We start from the raw sequence: 23,893 nt of genomic DNA on the forward strand, positions 1-23,893 counted from the left end.
AAAAATCAGATACCATTCACCTTAAAATAGCACTTGGATCATACGCGCACATTGCAAGGCCCATCAAACACATGTATATCAATGTAGGAAAAAATAAGAAAGCAACGTGCCGTCACCCAAACAATCTACCAGAAGCACATATCTCAATAGAGTTGCAAATAATTTAAAAACAAACTACCATCACATGTCTAAAAGCCTTTATAGATAGTAATTAATGTTAATGTCATTTAGTGAAAGCACTGAAAGGAAATGCCCAAAATATGATTGAGGACTCGATTGACAGTTATAACCAAATGCAATTTAACTGTTGTAGACCCCATGCATATGGCCAAAACATAAATACTTCCAAAAAGACACTGATGGCACATTTTAACTATAGACTCTGATTTATATGTCCAAGCTAACTAGCACATAAAAATTCAAAATAAAATGCACTTCATGTGCTAGATGTTGCTATGGTGTAAATTTGTTGACATGAGTGAGCAGAAACCATCATGACTGAAGCTCGTGCCATTGGATCCTTGATATCCTTTCTAGCAAGTGAACCATTAATCTAAAAATCCAAGGAAAATGTTAACATTAGTGAGAAGAACCACATACTTATCCACAAAACATATTCATGAAAAAGGAACCACCTCTTCTTGTTTCTCATGATTAAATGGACCAACTTTAGAGGGACCAAATTAACATTTGAATGAAACACAACTACAAAAGGATGAATGACTACTGAAAGAAACTTACACCAGAAAGAAGTTAGCAAAAAGAGGTTGAGTTATCCTGAACATTCACCATTTGAACTATTCACTAGACCTAAAACCAAAAAGTACAAAATTAACATCAGATTCATATGAAAAAATCAACAAAAATACAACCAATAATTATTTATAAATGATCCAACATATCGAAATACATAAGGAAAGAGAAAGTAGAATGTTTTGAAAATCTACCGTGTTCAAATTTTTCACAAAATCTGAAAAAAAAAACTTTGTAATCACATTCTTATAGTTTTTATGTATCATTCCTAGCATTGTATGATAAGTTTGAGATTTCTATAATAGATTCAAGTTGTACAAAAGCATGATCTGTCAAATCATACTTATACATGCGTTGCCCCTTTATTCTACTATACCAACATAATTGAAGCTCGATTTCTTCTAATCTATCCAAAGGTCAATTTCATTATGGTAATCGAACACCCTATTACCATCCTTCTTCCTTATCTTTGAACCCTTCCAATGTACCACGTTCCATAAGAAACACCTTGTTTTGTACTTCGAGGAACACCTTTTCTTGCAGTATGTTCAGTGGGGGGAATTGAGTTGCTTTCAAACAACACCTCACAATCTGATCCAATTCCAAATCCAATTGAAAGACCCTTTTGTGGAGCCTTCCCATCTCGCCTAAAGTAGACCCCATTTCTCACTTTTGTCAACCTATCTTTCGATAATTTCGGATTTCCATTCAACTGACTAACCAAACATGCTTTAAACATATCCTTACCATCAAGATCCACCACTGCCTTTATCGTTTTACTTCCATTTTCATCAATGGAATATAAAATTTCATCCAACTCGTGTCTCCACTCACTTTCCATTATTTGCAATTCACTTTCATTGTGTACCAATGATGATGAAGATTGGAATATAGAGTTGGAACAACTTGGTGGATAAGCATCAACTACTTCATCCATAATTTGGAATGTTGGATAATTTTGATCATCTGTCCATGGTTTAACCCACCAAGAATATTGAGTGTAATTTTCTAGTTGCATTCCAAGAATTGATAAAATGTCTTGTGCATCCTTCAATCCAATCTTAAGGGCTTCTACAATTTTAGCATATATGGATATTGAATCATATTGCGACAATATATCAATGTTTTGTATTTTTTCTTGGTGCAATCTATTCCAAACGCTTTCTTGCTTCTTATGAGATTTATTAAAATGAAGCCCTTGGGGATTTGATTCTTCTTCAGCAACTCTATTAAGGGTTCCAACAACATGAAGCAAGTCAGTGAAATCATAGACCCTCTCCACTCCAACCATCCCACCAACTTTACTAAAGAAGTTCTCACATACATCTGACCCATTCAAGTGCAAAACACATTGAAAGTTAGAGTAATGATCTCGAAATAATGTCATCAACAAAACTGCAAAGTGGCAAGAAATTTTCACATCTTGATATGCTTCTCTGCTGATGAAACTTATATTGACATTAGTATGAGATTGTTTCTATACCCAACATAACCATAATGTGAAGAAATGATGAACTCATGAAGCATTTTACACCCTTTACCAAATGCTCAAACTATGAGACATAAAGATGTCAATGTAGTTAGCAACAATCATTAGATAAGTCTCTGTAACTAGTGTCCTCTCTAACTTTCCACTTGGTGTACTTCTCAAATCTTTCAAACACCTTTGAACATGCCTTGAAGCAATGCGTTGTGTAGATCCCCAATTTTGTCGATCCATCCTCTCTATATCTTCACCCTTAAGCTTGTGATCATTCATTTTGAAAGTGTGATAAACCATTCTGACATGACCTAAAATTGTTTTATCATTTCCTAAAACCGATTCTCGTCGATTGCTAAACAAAGGGTTCACTAGCTTTTTGCCATTGTGGATGTAATCTTGGTCAGGCAATCCTGTTACATTGCAACCATTGTGCAACCCGGTTAGCCTCCACCCTTCCCAAGGAATTTGATATTGAAGACCTGATGTTGAAGAATAATCCTTCAACATAAGTTGTCTTCTTCTGCTATCCCCATCTGAGGAATGACCAACAATAAGTCCCAAATTATTTTCCACGTGTTTCTTCCACATAGATTCTAACTTTTCCCATTGTTGATAAACAAAAGTTTCATTGAACCTATTGCATGTTGGATGAACAACCACAACCAAACAAGGAAGCCTTTCATGTAAAGGGTTTGCAATAATAACACATGCGTAATGGCCAATAACATTGTTTTTAAAAGAATTTGTTATAATCTCATAGCCTATAGCTTTGTCACCAACTCTCACCAAGAAATGTGATTGGAATTGATGTTCTTCTTTCGTACCACAAAACCCCACCAGTGTATCCCTTTTTCTACCCACCTAACATATTTTTTCACAACTATTTTATCTTCAACGAGAAATACAGGAATTGGGCCATATATACCATGCTTGGCTTTATAAGAAGCATAAAATTTTTTGACTACCTTAAAAATATGCTCGTGCTCCCCTGGGATATATGCTAATGACTTTCTAACTTGCCTTAAAGTCATAGATATTGAAGGACCATCTAGATTAAAGCTAATAAAGCTATGTAACCTAGGGCTTCCCCTTAACTTGATCATCTCATAAAGGGATTTTGTGGATGTACTATGCCTTCTCCCTGGTTTTGCATGCATCAAGTTATGAAAAATATCCTTGACAAATTCCCAAACTGCATCATTACCTTGTAATTTTCCTTGCTTATGTGCCTCACACACATCCTTGCAAAACTAAAGACATCCTTCCTTTCTGTTGATTCAAACAACTTTTCCTTTAGGGATCTCATTCTAATAGAGAGTGTAGCAACCTTTGTCCTCTCCCACCAAATAGATCACATTGTTGATCTATGGTTAGCATTTGTAACCCTTGCAGCATTCTTCAACTCATTGTGAGTCAAATAGTCGAGTCTTCTACCTTTTCTTGTATCTCGTTCACTTCTTTTATTGGTGCACACTGATTCATGATATAATCGCATCCTGAAGTCATCACATTCTAGAACCAACTTACAAAAGTTTCATGCTAATGAATCAAATGGGATCCCTATTATAGAAGCCCTCTAGCAATGAATATGCCTATATGTACCATCAATACGACATTCAATACCCTCATAACATAACATGATCTTGGTATGCTTCTCTATGGCCCATAGTTTTCCACCCCTTTGATCATCCATTAGGACTTTTGCTTCCAATCTCTCCCCATTTCTATCAATATAAGGATACCAATGCCCCCAACATTGTAGTAACAAGGGAGATAATTGAGCTGTAATAAGATGACAACAAAAAAATAAATTTGAAGTAAGATAAATAAAATAATATATAGATTCATATTCAAGTTTAGTCTAATTTGTTAATTAACATACATGAAGTAGAAGGATCTGCACTTGGAGAACCCCTATGTAATACTGATGGTGATAATGGGACCAAGAACCCAGTCAAACTTTGTTGGGACTTATCATTGGTAGGATTTTTGGGTGTCCCAACTGTGCCACTCCTCAACCCAATCTCCTCATGTGAACCCTCATTTGTAGTAGTAGTAGTGTGCTTCTTTGATTTCATGTGTTCATTTAGAGAACTGACAATATTACCACTTGTCGGCACTAAAAAAACCATTTATTACATCGTGGAAATTCCACTCTCACTTTTTTCATGTCCTTATAGCCTGCAAGTGTTACTTCCACCACCTTGAACAAATTAGGCTCTTGTGTCTTGTTGAAATCATCTAGAAGCTTGATCAATATGAAATTGATCTCCAACCATCATTGTCTAGTGTACTTCGTTACATGAAGGAATTTCACTACCACTTGGCATTGATAAGCATTGTTGATGGGCCCCTGTTTTCATATGATGGTTTTTGAAGTTGCGTGTTGTTCATGATGCCAAGTATACATCAACTGTTCCATAATCAATGCCACAAATTTCACAATGGATCTTTATTTTAGATTCTCCCTTTTCTTAATATACTTTGAGAGTAATTTTCTCATTGACAAACTCTTCCATTAAACTTTTAACTTTTTTTTCCCAAGATGCCAATACACTAGGATCAACAACTATGGCTTGTTCCACTAACAAAGACATATTTTCAACTCTTGGTTGTTTATGCATAGGTCCCTCCACATTCACTTCAATGTTTTCAAATATTGGTATTGTTTTCACTACATTTGAACACTCTTCTTCCACATCAAATGTGCCTAGTTTCCTCTTGATGCCTACAAGTGTTGTACAAACTTTCCATTTTTTCTCTTGCTTTGGATTTAAACCTGTTCCATCCTGGATAAAATCAAAAGGGTATCCAACGATTTCATCATCCACAATTTCATCACGAATTTTAGCAAATGTACAACCTTCTTGACACTTGACCATGCCAATGATAGAATTTTATTCACCGGTAGCAATTTTATAAAACAACTCCATCTGTTTTTGCACATAAATAAATGAAAAAGCAAGTAAAATTCCACAAGCATATTGGTTATTATAAAAAAAGAGAAAGGAAGCAAAGTATGAAATTTCAATTCAAAGCTCCAAAAAACATGAAGAAATATTATTATTTAGATGAAACACCTTGATTCAAAATGTACTATCACTGGATTCCTCAAATGGAACTGAAACCAGAAATAAAACATATTACTAAAACAAATTTGAGAGTTGATTTATTGATTTAGATGAAACACCTTGATTCAAAATGTACTATCACTGGATTCCTCAAATGGAACTGAAACCAGAAATAAAACATATTACTAAAACAAATTTGAGAGTTGATTTACTGCTGCACCATAACTATGTTCAGCCTCTTGGGTGGGTGTTAGAATGTTCTCCACCATTTAAAGCATCTAGATTGAGCAAGTCCAATGTGGGTTGTAATTCTTTAACTATGATAATTTCTTCTTTTGAAGCACATTATGCAGTTTGGGGCAAAGAGACTTTAAAGGACATGGCATTTGAGTTTTATAATATCAAGTACGCTCCATGTTAGGATCCAGTGAGATTGCATAAGTTTGATAGAACTAGGATGATAAATGGGTCATTGTCTAGACAAGGAGGAGGTCTTGAAATGCCCACGTTACTGAGCATTTATGGATATAAAAAGCACCATCAGAATTTTCTGATGGGTTGTGGTCCATTTGTAAACTAGTAGAGTTCTTAGTTAGGCTAATAGTCTAGCAGTTGGTTAATAAAAAATTGTGTTGCTTATAACAAGCTTGACCTGCTTAGTGGCCTACATGCTGTGTTACCCTGTTTTTCGAAGGGATGTGGTCTAGTTGTAGACTCATAGAATTGTCAATTAGACTGTGGTCTAGAAGTACATTAGAGAAAGTTTCTGATCATGATCGATGAGTTCAAAAATTAATGCTTCCAACACCAAGGTACATAGAAGGATTGGTGCTAATGATTAAATGACATTTCCATACCATCATACATGATGGAATCCAATGGAAACATTGCAATGTTACCAATCATGAAATCCTACCAACTATAAAGTATGTAACCACTCTCAAACATCCTTAAACAATTAATGGTAATGTTAAAACATTAAGTAAAATGACAAAAAAGGCAAGGAAAATATCAACTTTTATTTTCAAAAATAATATTACCATTATTTACTAGGGTTAGGTTTAGTAAGGCACCGAGGTTATATATTTTTCTTTCTTTCTAAATAATTCTCTAATAATTTGATGCACTTTAGCCATGTCATAAGATATTGTATGAAACTAGCTATTTCTATACAAAATCAACAACCGATTCCTTAGCAAATTAGCTTTAATAGGTTCGAAACATCAAACAATGCCAAAACCGATCAAACCAACTAATTCCACCAATTCCAAGCTAGTTTCAATAACACTACAATAAGTTTGTTCTGCAATATCATCTTCCTATTTATGTTTTGACTCTAGTAAAAACTAATCAGGGTACCTAACATTTTGTTTGTCATCTTCTTCTTAGACATATGAGGGAACATATGGTCCTTTAGGGAACCCAAAATCATCCATACTTGGCCTTCAATTCCTTTTTGTTGTGGGCTGTCAATTCCTGCAAATCTAAAGGCAAAGTCACAATGTCTGGGAAAATATCCCAAAGATTATTCTCTTTTAGCAAGAGTGTAACTTTCAACCTTCCATACTAAAAAATTCAAGACACAATCCAATTTTCCCTCAAATCTAATACTAGCCAATGTCGTTTCTAAGAAATTAGTTTGAAATCCTCTAATTGTTAGTACTTTCCAGCAATTGATTTACCATTGTAAATCTTTGAAAATTTCAATTACAAAATTTTGTTCTAATATCATGTCAAAATTTCAAGCCGTAGGTGACTAATGTCCCTATGATCTCATGATTAATGCTAAAATTAAATTCCAGACCATAACATGAATGACACAATAGCTAGAAATTAAATGGAAAAAGCATACAAATTAATCACATACACATAATTATTCATTCAAGTCAAGTTTTCATTTATTCAAAAAGCTTATTAAAAACCTCCACACATCCTGCAATGAAAACAACACTACACAGATGCCAAAAACACCGTAAACTGAGCTTGTACAACCTGCTCGAAAAAGTACAGAGTACTAAAAAAAACCAGAAACTACAGAAAACTTCTATACAGCTTATGAAACAACTTGTACAGAGATGTCCATACAATTGTACAAAACTTAGATCCCATACAACTGTATCGCTCTATTCAACACGTGTACTAATTTTCTGCTGCTTGGATTCACCTCTACCTAAATGCCTCATTTGTGTTGAAAAACCTCTACCTTGCCTTGTCTTTATACTTTTAGTAAAGAATTTGTTTTTAAGATTACTCAATTACTAAATATACTCAAGTGAATTACAAAAATATAATTAGTTTTCAAGGATACTTTTCAAAAATATCTCAAAATTTCTTCACATGTTTACACTCCTGCCCAAACACTATTCAAACTATAATTCTCAACGTGTTCCTCCTCTCCACTTCTATGTTCTCTTCTTCCTGAGGAAGTGAAAATGAATGCCCTTCTAAAACACTATTAAACTTAAAAGCCCTTTTCATTCAAAATACAACCCCAAACCCTGTGCAAGGACTATTTACTCCCATATCATAGACTGCCCACCCATAGCAATATACCTACCTCCATCACAAGAGAAATATAACTTTGACAACAACCACTTCTAAACCAATTACAAGTCCATTTTATACAATGAACTAAAATGTTAAAGAATTAATTATAGTCAACAAACTACTTACAACATCAAGAATAGATCAATCATAGTCCATGCCTACCAAACCACTAGAATGCAATCTTAATAGACTGCCCACCAACAAAAATATACCTGTCTCCTTGACAAAAAATAGACACTTATAGACTGCCCACCAGCAAAAATATACATGTCTCCTTGATAGAAAATAGACACTTATAGACAATTACTAGTTATCTGATCGAGATATGTTTACCCTCTTCTGTTGTGGCAATCTAGTTCCATTAATACATTAATCATAGTGAAATTATGACATTAGCATGAACCGTTTCTTCACATGACTAAAAATTCAAGATTGTACCACAATACCAAGTTCTTCATGTGCAATAGAAAATGCTTCTCTTTCAGATAGCTCTTCCAACATTTGAGAAGAGCCTCTCCTGCCTCAACATTTATATCTATCAGCGATCTTCTGTAAAGAACTGACTCACATCAACAATTTCCTTCAATTTGAGACGCAAATGCAGTTTCTATAGGGCAACCCAAAGATAGGATTTATGTTATCCGCTAACCCTCTAGTAATTTATTGTTCACCCATTTCTTTCCATAATTGAATTGCGCATGGATTTTATGAAGTTACCCTCCTGCTTAGGAAAAAAATTGTAATATGTGGATCAGTAGAGCTTCATTTTCTTGATGGGTGGATGCCCCTAATGCTTGGAACATGTTATCTAGTTGTTGGGCCACCAATTTGGGGGGTACATTACAAATGGATCTATCTTATGCTACGATCGCTATATGTGATGGAACTATTCTCACTGTTTATGAGGTGCCTCATAAATATCATGTAGAAGATTTTGAAGATCATGTGAATGAGATTTACTATGAATAAGAAATTGTGAACCAAGTGATCTTAGTAAAATCAATTGCACCTCATGAGGAGATCCATGAAGATAAGGAATGTGACAAAGTATGGAAGATGAATTTTGATGGAGCTCAATCCCAGTTAGGTGTTGGAGTGGGGATTGTTTTCACATCTGCTGTAGAGGATGAAAAGTCATTTTCATATCGCCCAAAGTTCGAATGTACAAGTAACATAGTTGAGTATGAAGCATATTTCATTGGTATTAAAAATTCTTGAATTGGACCTACACATGGGAATAATGCTTGCAAGTGATCGATGACTAATATATTATAGTCTTATAGATTAAAAGACAGTTTACCACAAAAAATGAAAGACTCAAAATGTATAGAAATGCAAAATGGGATAGCATTAAGATTTTATAGGAATTTGAAATTAGGGCAATGCATAGAGAATATAATACCAAGGTTGATTTGTTGGCAGTGTAAGATCCCAATTTAGGACTATATGAGAAATTTATCTCTTGGGATTGCAAGATGTAGATTATCTTCAAGGCCTTGGTTCCTAATAACCAATAACATTGACAAATTTTCCATGATGTTATTAGATTGTGATGTTCCTAAAAAATATGCTAGAATTTGGAGGGAGATACATCAATTTGTAAGGTGAGAATGACATTAGTGATTATGATATAGAAGAACTTCCCAAAAACAAGATTCCTTAGAGTATTGTTCCTTTAGAAGGCATGTTCACCAGACATGACATGTATAAGAAACCACTAAGTGAGGATTGACCTGATGACATTTCTGAGATAAATATTGGATCTAAATGGAATGCATAGATTGTTAAATTTAGCAAGGGTACCTCCCTTGAATAAAGGAAGAAAACTAAAAATTTGATTAAGGAATAATGGGATATATTTTCCTAGTCATGATATAAGGGAATACAAGGGAGGTATTATTCAACACGGAATTTTGCTTAAAGGAAGCCAAATAGTTTAAACAAAAGCTGAGAAATATCAATCCCAAACTTTCCCCCCTCATTCATGAGGAGCTACAAAATATGCTTTCTATAAAGATCATTCCACCCTCTAGGCACTCGTCATGGGTGTCAAACTTGGTGGTTGTGAGAAAGAAACATGGAATGCCTATATTTTAGGAATTTTAACCAGCTTTCACGTAAAGATAATTATCCCCTATTGAATATGGAGCAATTGGTACACAAAGTTCTGGGAGAAAATATGTTTCCTATGACGAATGGTTTTGCTAGATACAACCAGTTTTTGGTCAAGAAAGAAGAATGGCATAACAAAACCCTCATGACACCATGGGTTACATTTTAATACCTTAAGATTCCCTTCAGATTACTTAATATTGGATACATATCCCATAGGGAAATGGATTTGCATTTAGAGGCCTGATTGTTAAATCAATTGAGAACTATTAAGATGATCTTTGAATGTTTTCGAAGGATTGAAATTCTTGTGCAAGTCACCTGACGCAAGTTTTTGAGAGGTGTCATAGATACCAAATTTCATTAAGTCCTAAGAAGCCCCTTTTTGGGTAGATCATGGAAAGTTGTTGAGCCGTATCATCTCGAAGGAAGGAATTCATGTCAACCCAGTAGAGTGGATGCAATAAAGAAGATCCCTCTCCTAGAAAAAAAAATGCGCCATACATTTTTTTTTTTAGTAAGATAAACTTCATCTAGAGGTTTATCTCAGATTTTGTTGAAGTTGTGAAATCTTTATCCAAATTGCTAAAGAATGTTTGCAAATTTGAATGGGATGAGGATAGCATAAAATGTTTTACAAAGATAAAAGAAGCAATCACATCCTCTCTTGTCTTTGTGAGTCCTGATTACTCAAGTGACTTTATGTTATTCTCATTTACTTGTGAGGATATGATTATTAGAGTGTTCCTACAAAAGAATAATAATAATAATAATAATAACATGGTGCAACCTATAGCCTTTATGAGAAAGAACCTTAGGGACTATAAACTTAAGTATTCTGCCATGGAGAATCACTCATACACTTTAGTTTAGTCCCTCAAGCATTTTAGGTTGCATGTAGGTTATTCTGGGATCATAACCTATGTCCCTCACACTCTCGTAAAAGATATCTTGATCACTTGGTGGACAGGGACTCCCACTCATCAACTACTAATTTGCTATCAGATTCAATTTGCAATACTTTTACTATTTGAACAGGACAATTCAAATATATGTTGATTTCAAGTTGGTTGTTATTCTAGTATAAATTGTCAATTAGAATTGTGAGATAGATTCTTATAGTACCTATGGAAAATAACATCTATCTAAAAATAAAAAATATTCACAGTAAGTATAAAATGTCAAGGAAACTGAAACATAACACCTAGTATTAACGATGCTCATGATGCATAATTTTGAATGATGTTATTTAAAGCACCTAGTATTAAAAAATCATGTCCTTCCTCCTCCAATTAAAATCATAGATGCAATTTCTTCTGGTTACAGATCCAAAAAAATCTCCTCTCACCTCCAATCCTTTCCCCAAATCGAGCTGCCAGACCCTCTCAGAACCATCAGATATTCAATGGTGATTATATGGGTCTGCTTTGAACTTGCATGTAAGACCATAGAACTTATCCCCATGACCAACAGGTTGGCATACCTTTGCAGGAATACCAACAACGATATTCGAAGAATCATTCACAATTACATACATTTTAGGAAAACAATTCTTCCAATCTACAATAAAAAGTCATGAATTTGCTGAGGCAATCCAGCCTCGAGCAAGTCATCAACGAAGACTAAGATTCATTCTAATCCATGAATATTTTACAGGATCATACAACACCCCTTGAATTGGACTTCCAGGGCCTAAATTTGCACCCTTCAGAAAAACCAAGCCTCTATGTTCCACACCAATGTGACTTTTCATGGAAGAATGCATCCTTGAGACAAACTCCAACAGTTTGTGGTAGAATCGTAGACTTCCTCAGAAGCACATTCTTCCATTTCTCTATTACCTCAAGCTACAGGAATCCTCTTTTTCAAGGTTACAGCTGTCTAATTCCACTAAGGAACCTGGACTGGGGAAGCTCTAATCCAATGATTCTTGCAATATTCATATTTATGCACAGTATTTGTAGGTTCAATTGGTCAAATGCAATTGTAAATTGTGAATTGAGAGTGTGCGATGCAATATTGATGGTTTTTGAATGCTTGAGATATCCACTAGTTCACTAGAAATAGGTCCTCAAATGGTTCTTTGTCCTCTTTGGGTCTCCTCTTCTACATGACTAAGAAATAAGAACAGGGGCTGAATCTAATGAGAAGTGTAACCTATGAAGGAGATTCAAAATTTTGGCTAGGGAGGTTGCATTAAACACAAGCAGGTGAAAATCTAATACACGGCCTACATGAACTCCGTTGTCCTCCATGTCCATTGATTCCTGCCTATACAAACAGCCTCTTTCTCCATAACATAGAAGACATTACAAGGCATACCTTTTTATGCTATTTAATTGTTGGTTAAATGAGGAGGCAGAAGCGTGGTCACTCAAATGGCTGGCTAGCCTTTGAAGAGAAGAGGCGCAAAGGCTTCCTAGCCTTTGAAGAGCAGAGGTGCGAAGGCTATGCTCAAGTAAGGCCTTGCGTCGGAGACCGAATCAAGTGCTGAGAAACTCGATAGCTCTCCTGCTAGGGTTGAAACGAGCAGAAAGGCTTAGGGTTGCAGGTGGGTTGCAAAGGCTCAACTCCAAAATAACTCTTTCCCTCCATTATGATGTGTAGCCCGAATCAAGTGCTAAGAAACTAGATAGTTGTCATACTAGGGTTCAAACGAGCAGAAACACATTTCAGGTGGGTTGCAGAGGCTCGACTCCAAAATAACTCTTTCCCTCCGCTGTGATGTGTAGCCCGAATCAAGTGCTGAGAAACTCGATAACTATCCTGCTAGGGTTCAAATGAGTAGAAAGGCATTGCAAGTGGGTTGCAGAGGCTCGACTCCAAAATAACTCTTACCCTCCACTGTCATGTGTAGCCCGATTTTTAGCCCAATTTTTTCCCTAATCTTAGTGTAATTTTCCCTCCGCTTGGCCAAAAAAATTGTATAAAAAATACCCTAGGTTATATATATTGTTGTATGGTATATTAAAACCCTTTAGATACTCATTATAACCCCAATATTTTGTTTTTTTATTTTTCCATTTTTAATGTCGCAATATGAATGCATGTGATATAATATTGGTTTGTCAGTGACACCCCCGTGGGATGTGGCAGAAGAAATTTGATACAAATTTATGGGGACTTGTCCTCACCAGAAGCAAAGAATATCACTGTGTGCATTTTAAATTAATTGGTGACCATGCTATTTTTCTGGTCTTGTATGTGGATGATATGTTGTTGACTATAAATAACAAAGAAATTATCCAGGAATTGAAGACCCAATTGTCCTCCAAATTCGACATGAAAGATCTTGTTTGTGCAAAATATATTTTGGGAATGAAATTAAACAAGATCGGGCGAAGAGGAAGCTCTGATTAAACCAGAGCAAGTATGTCGAGACAATACTGCAGAGGTTTAATATTTAGGATAGTAAACCAGTGAAGGTTCCTATTCCAGCAGGTGTAAATTTCTCTATTGAACATCATCCCAAGACACAAGAAGAGGAAGAGGAGATGTCCTGTGTTCCTTATGCAAGAATAGTCGGTAGGCTGTTGTATGCAATGGTCTGTATTAGACCAGACATTGCACATGCAGTGGGAGTATTGGGCAGGTTTATGGAAAATCCAGGGAAGGAGCATTGGACAATAGTGAAGCAGGTTTTCAGGTATTTACGTGGCACTAGTGATTATGGTTTGTGCTGCCAAGAAAGACCAGGATTTGATATATTTTTGGACATCTGTGGATTTGTTGATGCAGACTGGGCTAGATATTTGGATCATAGAAGATCTACAAGTGGGTATGTATTTAACTTGTTTGGAGGTGCAATTAGTTGTATGAGCAAGAGACAGTATGTAGTGGAACTTTCCACTAGAAAGGAACAATACATGGGAGCCACTCATGCAAGTAAGGAGGCAGTTTGGTTGCAGAGATTGTGTTCAAGTATGGGGTTGGTACAGAGAGCTATAAAGAAAGACTGTTACAGCCAAAGTGCAATTTTCTCGGCAAAGAACCCTGCTTATCATTCAAAGAAAAAGAAAATTGATGTTCAATATCACTTTGTGAGGGATATGGTTGAGGACAAAAAGGCGTTGGTGGTAAAGGTGGACACTTTGAAGAATGTGGCAGATGCATTGACGAATTCTGTGAGCACTAAGAAGATTTCTTGGTGTAAAGAAACAATGGGCGTTGCGGGGCTAGACCGATGACCAAGGTCTCCTCTGCCCCCTTGTGGAAAGAAAACAACAAGTGGGAGAATTTTGGGTCTGTGTTATATTCTTTTCATGACTAGCCCCACGTGCAAGGGCATGAAAGCCTCCCATGTTCATTGCGTCAGGCGCAACAGGGGGGTCATGGGGGGGTGGTAGTATCCCTCTACAGGGCCCGCGGCAACACCCAAGGGAAATTTTTTTGGGACCCTATATTAGGTGGGCAAACCTACCTATGGTTTTGTCCATGGTTTTCGCACATGGTTTTGGGCATGATGGTTTTTTTCCCATGGTATTTTGTAGATCTAGTCAAGGGAACTGCGGCTATGTTCTAATCTAGGGTTAATGAATTGGGGTTTATGGATGCTTTGGCATGTATATATATGTATTATAACAATGAAAGGAATATAATGAAAAATCAATCTGGTAGTCCCGATTTTGGTATGCAGGGAAAAATATATGTGTATATATGTTTTATGTTTTATGCTGTCGCCATTTTTTATTTTCTGTTTTTAGAATTTGTATGCAGGTAATTTTTTGATGAGCTTAAAACCTACAACATGGGAGGTGCAGATGATGGTGAATCCTACTGCGATGAAACACATGTGGATGATGACTGCAAAATGAGATGTGCATTGGTGAATCCATCCATAGCTGATGAATTTGGTGAAGTTGAAATTTCTAATGAGAACATGTATGCTCAGATATCCCACAATAGAGTGGATGAAAATTATGTTGGTGTTAAATTTGATGAAGAGTCATTAAATGGTGATGAGTGGTCGCACATGATGCAATAGAAAGCTCTTATTGATACGTTATTATTTGGTAAGAAAATACTTGTGTTTGGAAGCCAAGTGGATGACAACATGTTTGCAGCAACAAATTTTTGTGAAGAAACAAAGAAGACAGAGAAGGACGAGGAAGAGAAGGAAGCTCTCAATGCAGAGCATAAAAAATATATTTTTAACATTGATTTTGAGTGTGTCGGTAAAAAAGATAGTAATCCATCTAAAAGAAAATATGAAGAACAAGATGCAGGAAAGGACATGGAAGCTTCTAAAGAAAAAGAAGAAAGCATTGAAACATATTTTCAGCAATGGAGTGAAGAAGAGATAAGATTCTACTATCAAGAAATATGGTAGAAAGAAAGACATGAATATGAAGAACAAGAAGGCTAGAGAGGAAGACATTTGAAGAAGAAGAGTTCTGGCGGTAGTCCATGAGTGAAAGAATCTTTGAAGAGGAAGTTGTAGAAGACAAGATCATATTGTTTTCAACACAAATTCAAGGAAAATCAAAGAAACATTGCAACAAAAATAAATAAATCAATATGAAACCTACATAAAGAATGTGAAACAGAAAATGAAACAATTTCGAGGATACAGAATTTGGAAGAAGAAAAAAAAATACAAAATTGTAAAACTTTTGAATCATTGTAAGCCTAGATGAGACATGGACGAGAAGACATGTTTGAGTGATGACTGATTCAATTTCTATTGTAAGCCTAACAAACATAGTTGAGGCATAGTTGAGTCATGTTTGAGTTAAGTTAAGTCATATGGTCATCATTAAGGGGGAGTGTTGTAAATTGTAATTACTCCCGCATTAAGAGTGGGCTAAATTCAGAGAGTCAGTCAAGTTGAGTTAAATAAAAGCGAGTTTATTCTTGTGAGAATGACTTGTTTATTAATCAGGGCATTGATCTGTTGGAAATCCATTGCTTTGCTCCCTTGTATGGAATGCTCTATATAATTATATTTCAATTAATCCTTTTGTAAGTAACGATGGAAACAAGCCCCAAGAGATAGCCTAGTTGGTCAAGATTGTTAAGTACCTTATCAATTGGGAGGTCATGGGGCCAAATCTCCTTAATGCCCTTGGGTTTAAACCCGATCAAATAAATAAGCAGGCATTGAACAATTGCTGAGTCTAGTGAACACAATCCTCTCCATTTTCATGTCTCGTTTCACACCACATTATGGTCGTCTGCTTCGAAATTACAACTACATAATGTATCTAGCAGAATTGTACGCGACTTATGTCTTCTTTGCGGGAAGGTACTATTCTCATCCTCTTTTATTTTTTCTTTCTATTTTCTCATTTGGTTATGCAATATAATATTTTTGTTCATATATTTTGAACTCTATGGTAACATGGTTGAGTTTGTCGCTATACCAGTTTTGACATAACAAACATTGAACGCCCACTGCAAAAGATTTCTACAGAAGACTTGAAAGCGTTCAACTTTGATGTATAATGCATTGATTTGGTCAATTACTTGTGAAATATTTTCACATTCCTAGCGTAGTCAACTATGTGGTGAAGTGACACATTGAAAATGACAACGTAATTATTCCTAGCATCCATTTTATTAAAACAGTTCATGTAATACATTTCACATTTTTAAAACTAAAATAATCATAAAATTAACTAAATTATAACTTCATTATTATTGTTTATAAAATAAATTAATATATAAGTTACATATATATTTTATCATCTAAATTTTTAATCTGTGGATACTTCTTTTTATATTATCATGTGTCAATATTATGTTTTATCAATAACACTTGCTCAAAAAGATCATAACTATTTTCATTTGATACTGATTTATATATCATTTTTATAATTAGTTAGTTTAACTAAAATAAAACTAATTACTTTGTGGATAAATTTCAATTTTTTATGTGTGTATACTATTAAAAATATTTTGGAATATTCCATGAAAGTTAAATCTCAACCATACACCTAATAATTATTAATAATTAAATTAAATTTTAAAAGTTCTATTCCAAAATAAACATATCCAACAAAAACTTTTTATATTATATGATTGTGAATTCTTCCAACAAATAATTGAACAAAAAATTAGCAAATAAAAATACAAATATATAATAATTATTGAAATAAACTCTACTTTAATTCTCTTAGATTGAAATTGTATTTGTTTGCCCACACCTATTTGGTTTAGTGTTATAATTAAGGAATAATGTAATATGTGTTGCTGAAATCATCTGTTTATATTTAGTATAATGATGATGGTGCATGGCTAATCATAAACATACTTTTAGCTTGTAAAGGGCTTAATGAATAGAAAAAGCTATAAAGATCCGCATTTATAGTAATCGGTTTGCCACTCACGGAATGCGTTTAAGTAAAAAAGCTATAAACTTATGTATGTACAAGTCTATATTTTATATACCAATAATGCTTTTCGAAATATATGTTTCTGATATAATATATAATTAATATTTTTTATTATATATTAATAAAAGAAATATTTATAATTAATTATTTATGTAATATTAATATAATTATAATTATAATATTAGTATAATGAATAAGGGAAAAAATTATAATTATAATTACTTTATATATTATATTGTTATATCAATTTTTTGGATGAGATAATTGGTATTTTTATAGTGATGATTTGATTATTAAAATTTGTAAAGATTTAAATTATCTATTCATGTGTCGAATTTAATGTAAGTTAAATTTAATATCATATTAATATTTATTTGATTATATTATTAGTATAAATTTATTATAAGTTAAGAGGATCAAATTTTTTAAATGCATAAAACATTTTTAAAATTTTCAAAGATAAAATAAGTTACTCTTTTTATAATCATATTTCTCTTTAAAAAAATTAAAAACTAAAAAATTATTTAAAAACTAAAGAAAGATATGCATGAATTTATAATGAAAAACAATGAATACATATAAATCAGTATCACATATAAATATAGTCCAACAATAATTGACATTGTATAACAATTCCATTAGCTAAATTACTTTAAAACATGTGAAATAAAAATAATAATAATAATAATAATAATGAAACATAAAATAAGTTACTCTTCTTACCACCATATTTCTCTTTAAGAAATTAAAAACTCAAAAACTATTTAGAAACTAAGGAATTATATGCATGAACTTTCAATTAAAAAAACAATGAATATATATAAGTATAGTCCAACCATAATTTACATTGTGTAACAATTCCATTTGCTAATTTACTTTAAAACATGTAAAAAATTTCTCTTAACAAAATAAATAAATAAATAATATATGAAATTTATATCTATGAATGTTTCCTATTAAGATATCATAATCTTTGATCATCAAGTGGTGGTTTTCTAGATAAGATACACAAGTGTAGGGGCTCATTCTCCATATTCAAAGGGGTTGAACACTTGCAAAATGAATTGATCGACAAAAATATTATGCTTAATTTCAATCCACTTGTGATAAAACCTTTAGACCCTTTTCTTATAAAAGTCAATGAACATGTCATGTTTGATCTATTTTCCTTTTTAAATAGTTCACATATGACATCTAGCATTGGGGGGTTATTTAGTACATGGATTCCTATTCTTACTACCACAAAAGAATAAGGACGACTCAACATTGGCACCTCCACATCATTAGTTAGTGGGATTTCTATGCCTTAGAAATCAAATTGTACCATAGTGATCTATAACATACATGTTCCTCTTTGCCTGATCTTTCCTCATGGAGTTGGTCCACTAAGTCTCCACTTAGTCAATCTAGTGTCATAGTGCCTAAGTTCATGGGATATTAAAGAGTACCTCTAATATCACCAGATATTGATAGAAAACTCCCAAAATATTTGTGTTGAACCACAATCTTTACATCATTCTAATAAAAATTACCCTCTATTTTTCACAATTTCAGAACCTCATAATTAGATCTAACATAGGTACTTGGGGCAATAATGCTCCTTAGGATAATGAGGTTGGGGTATCTATTATTTATATTAAACCGTAAGTTTGATAGCTCTATTTTTTACAGTATGCCTCAAAGAGGACCTAATATTTTCATTTTGTTTAAATTAAATGTTTTTTAAACAAAAAACCACATTTTTTAACATGGTTTCTCTTTTCCTAGTTGCGGTTGATCATTTTTTTTCCTCTTGCAAGGAAGAATTGTCATGTATTACCTCAATGCAAGAAATTATTGCCACTAAATATTCTAGATGTGATGAATTTTGGTGTGATCACTGAAAAATGTTTTGGCCATGAATTTTTCTGAGATCACCAAAAAATGTTTTGGCCATGATGCGTCACTAGTGTTGAAACTTGTGTATGCCTTGTTTCTCATTAAGTTCTAGGTCTTGGAAGCATACCTTCACCTCTTACATCATTGTATAAAAGGAAGCTTTGCGGGGACACTACACATATAAAACTAGAACTTGATAGCCTTCTGCTACCAAAATATAATTAGAAAGATTTTTGTCATAGTATTTAGAATCCATTTTTGCTTCACTATAACACCGCTATCTACACTGTTATTTTAAAAGTAGCAGCTACGACCGCACTAAACTACGACGGGTCAAAAACCTAAATTAATGATTAATCTTAATTTACTAATTAGTGCAATTAAAAGTTAAACTGGATCTTTGATCTTTGGTCAAGTTCTACTTATTGGCAAAAAAAACCCTGAACCCTTATCCATTGAATTAAACACCAAACCCTTTTCCAAATGTGGAAAATCGTTCCCTATTCTAACCACCAACTTACCACATAGTACCTCACAATTAAGCACTCATGGATATTTGATATAGAGTTGATTTCGAATATTGCATGATCAAATTCAAACAAGATCTTCAATAGTTTTCTACTATCTTTGGGTAACCATACGATTATCCACTTTTTGTGCGACCTATACTAAACTATAAGTATTCCATTAAAATCCACACTTGATCTAGTTTTTGGTTGTTACTATGCATATAGGTGTACTGTGACATCTTTGCTGGAATACGTGAATAGTAGAGTTTAACAATTATCACCGTTCCTTGCAGGTCCCCCTTCTCTTTGCAAAGGCATGGGGTTCGGGGAGCTTGTTTCTCTCTGTTTGAGCCTCCCTTTACTGAGCGGGTTATGGAGTGCAATTTCCTCGAGCGGATGGGTGCTTGTTGATTGTTGTGATTGGGGGGATTTTAGCCATTTGACATGGGGGTGACCCTTTATTAAGTGTTATGGCGGATTTGTGAGTAATACGTGGAAAGGACTCTCGGCAATGGATATCTCGGCTCTTGTTACGATGAAAAAACGTAGCGAAATGCGATACTTAGTGTGCATTGCAGAATCCCGTGAATCATTGAATTTTTGAACGCAATTTGCGCCTGAGACTTCGGTCGAGGGCACGTCTTTTTGGGCATCGAATCATTGATTTTTTGAACGCAATTTGCGCCTGAGACTTCGGTCGAGCACGTCTTTTTGGGCATCGCATCCCATTGAAACACGTTCCTTGCAATATGTTAGGGAGCAGCGGAGCTGGTCATCCATGCCCAATGCGGTGCGGTTGGCTGAAATACCTCAAGTAATGTTTCGTGGCGTGCGTCGGCAAGTGGTGATCTTGTCCTCTTGGTTGGGCAGTCAGCGTTAGTTGATGCGGGTTTTGTGTGGCATCGTTCAAACTTGCTTTGCTCTCTCTTGTCCTTCCATTGGGTAGGGTAGATTTAGCTCCAACTTGCGACCTCAGTTCAGACAAGAAGACCCGCTGAGTTTAAGCATATAATTAAGCGGGGAAAAGAAACTTACAAGAATTCCCTTAGTAGCGGTGAGCGAACCAGGAAGAGCCCAGCGTGAAAATCGGGCGGTAGCATCGCCTGAATTGTAATTTGTAGAAGCGTCCTCAATGACGGACTTTGGCCAAGTCCTTTGGAAGGGGGCGCTTGAGAGGGTGACAGCGTTTGGAAGGGGGCGCTTGAGAGGGTGACAGCGGCGTCAGGCTGGGACCCTGCCGTATCACGAGGCATTATCGGTGAGTCGAGTTGTTTGGGAATGCAGCCCTAATTAGGTGATAAATTCCGTCCAAGACTAAATACAGGGGAGAGACCGATAGCGAACAAGCACCGCGAGATAAAGCTGAAAAGGACTTTGAAAAGAAAGTGAAAGAGTGCTTGAAATTGTATGAGGGAAGCGGATGGAGGCTGTCTATGTGTCTCAGTCGGATGTGGAATGACTTATAAGGCTGGTGCGCCGCTTGACTTGAGGTGCAAACCAACACGGGATGTTGCATCGTTACAAGTGCGGGTGGATTACTACCTCTCGATTTATCATTGCGGTGGTCGAGAAACGAAGCGTCCGCCCTTGTGGCGGGCCGCGTGCACCGCCCTCGTGGTATTGGTTGATAACCATAAAACTCCCTTGGGAAAACTTCTAAAAATGAAAACTAGATTGGGTTGGATGAACAATAATCATTTGACCTAACCGGTGTGACACCGCAGCACCACTAGTGGCTAACTCCATGAAGGGATGAGGCGCCTTGTGCCGACCCTAAAATCCCTCTTTGTGTTTGTGATCTGACAAGGCATGAAAGTGCCCTTTAGCTACGTGGAAGGAGCACAAAGAACATAAATAACCACCTCACAGTGGAAAAGAAGACATGGGCAAAAATTTCTTTAGTGGTTCATAATTGTCGGAACCATCTCCCTCTCACTGTGCTTTTTCAGTCACTTGCAACTATCTCAAACCGTAAATCCAGCTCGGAGGTGATCAATTGGAGGAGATTTACGGTGCAACTGATCTACGGTTGGGAAAAGGGTGGACGTTTCTCTTTCAGTTGCCTTATCAAGTTTCAACCAATCAGATAAGTGATAGATTTCGTGAATGTTTCTTCTTAGGTTAACATGCATAAAATTATGTGTTACACGTTATGTAGTCATCTAAATTATATGTTGTTGGAATTGCATGGTGTCGTTAACAGAGTCGTTTTGGTTATATTATATTGAATGACTTCTAGATCCACACGTTTTGAGAGCTGGGGATGCGAAATGGGTACAATAATCTCCAATTGCCACTCATTGCCAGCAACTACTATTCATCCCGCATTAAAAATTATTAATGTATTGTGTGTTTGACTCCATATTTACCCAATCACCAACAGACCCCATGTGTATAACATAGATCCGTAGGAGTCGCTTTTGTATATTAAGAAGTTGTAGTTATTTTGCAAACTTTCACAAACATATATGGATATCATTTATTAATTAATGTTGTCGTTGGCTATTACAGCATAGAGATTAATAGCACATGTCAGGTCCATTCTGCAAGTCATGAAAACACCCAAGCAACAAGAAGCAAATCCGTCTGAAGATTGTGTTCATAACAAGTGAAACCAGGGAAATATATAATCAACTTATATATAGCCACAATCCTTTTTTGTTGTTTGATAGTATATATTTAAACTTTTTATTGGCAGTGACAGCTGTAAGATAAAACATGAAGCAACGGTACAAACAACATGGGGTCGGTGCATTATTGCACCAACATGGGGTCTTCTCATACATTTGCATTTCGTCCTTTCATTTGAAAGGATCTTGGTCAAAGATCTTGGAACAACTCCTTGTAGCTATGTGATTAATAACAGGCCATTTTTTGGTTGGCCCTTTAACCTTTTACAAACATGTGAAAAATAAACTCACGACAGCGAAAACAAATGCATGAATACAATAATACGCAAGGAGTCGACGATGCACATGAAATATTACATGGTTTTAACTTTTGATTAACTATTCCCACGGTGGAATGGGCACCAGACATTAATGCCCTCATCCATTACGATCGATGAATGACCCTACGTTATCAGTTATATATTTTGTTTGGAATTAATAAAGAGTGTTTATTCACAGCAGCAGAAAGTCGTTATTTCCATCCTGTTTTCTTGGATGGTCAAACCATTTTGGATGGATACCAAGTTGTGACTGGAGTATCTACTATCCAGCATGTGAAAGTACATTAGCATGAAACCCGTGTAACCAACATCGTCTATTGCACTGATATGACCTCATTCCCTTGTAATACTTGTTCAACGGAGTGATTGTGGGGCCCATGTTTGCTGGGTTCCTCCATTGCATTCGGTTCCTGTAAATAGTAAATTACTAAAAGCTCTATTGGATGGCAATCTGAAATTGCCAACAATCAGTCAAGACTCATGAGTCAGTTTATGCAGTGCTATTTATGTGCATTCATAACATGGGAACAGGTTCTCCTCGATTTTAGATTGACTTTTAGTGGACGGGAAATATTTATATGCCATCGTGAGTTTAATTCATATAGAAGGGTGATACTGATGTTTATTTCGCTAGAAGAGTTCTCACTGAGTTAGGATCTGGCAAACAAATTAATAACACGTCTCGCAAAATTTTCAAATTTGGCATTTTCGTAAATGGATGACCTTCGGGAACTGGAATTAAAAACATCCTTAACACATCCTATAAAACAGTAAAACACTATTGATATGGTAGGTATTGCTACATCCATCTTACTGAAAATAAGGTATTGCTACATCCATCCACATTTGGGGTAGGGATAACGAAGGTCTAAAGCAACATAGAGCTGGAAGGTAATATTACATTATTGTGTTTTCATTCATTATTTAAGTAGATACATGGCATTTCCCATCCAATATGCGTGATACTTTGGTCATTTATATTATACATTGGCATATCAGTTTTTTCTTAACAAAATAAAGTATATCGGGTTTATATTTATATTCTTTTATGCTAAATGAGCCTAAGGGAGGTATGCTAAGTCATTTGTACATAGATAGTTAATTGTAAGTGCTAAAAGTGGAGTCTCAAAGTTACATCAAGTGAGATTATGATAGGAAAAATGCAAAAACAAAATGTCCTTTCCCTATTAGTGTAGATTGAGTGAACAATTTAAATTTAAATCTAGTGTGAGAGGTCATAAAGATTTATCCATATT

At 35.1% G+C, this 23,893-nt stretch overlaps 1 non-coding gene across 1 annotated transcript; it reads left to right on the top strand.

Moving 5' to 3' along the window:
* The first annotated feature begins 20,187 nt into the window (after positions 1-20,187).
* On the top strand, positions 20,188-20,342 carry LOC149182024 (5.8S ribosomal RNA). Its single transcript, XR_016257872.1, has one exon. It is a non-coding gene; the product is annotated as a 5.8S ribosomal RNA (ribosomal RNA).
* Positions 20,343-23,893: the final 3,551 nt, after the last annotated feature.

Source organism: Pinus tabuliformis, chromosome 3_2 (assembly GCF_031772625.1).
Source record: "Pinus tabuliformis cultivar Carrire ecotype Pingquan chromosome 3_2, CPIR1, whole genome shotgun sequence".
NCBI lineage: Eukaryota > Viridiplantae > Streptophyta > Pinopsida > Pinales > Pinaceae > Pinus > Pinus tabuliformis.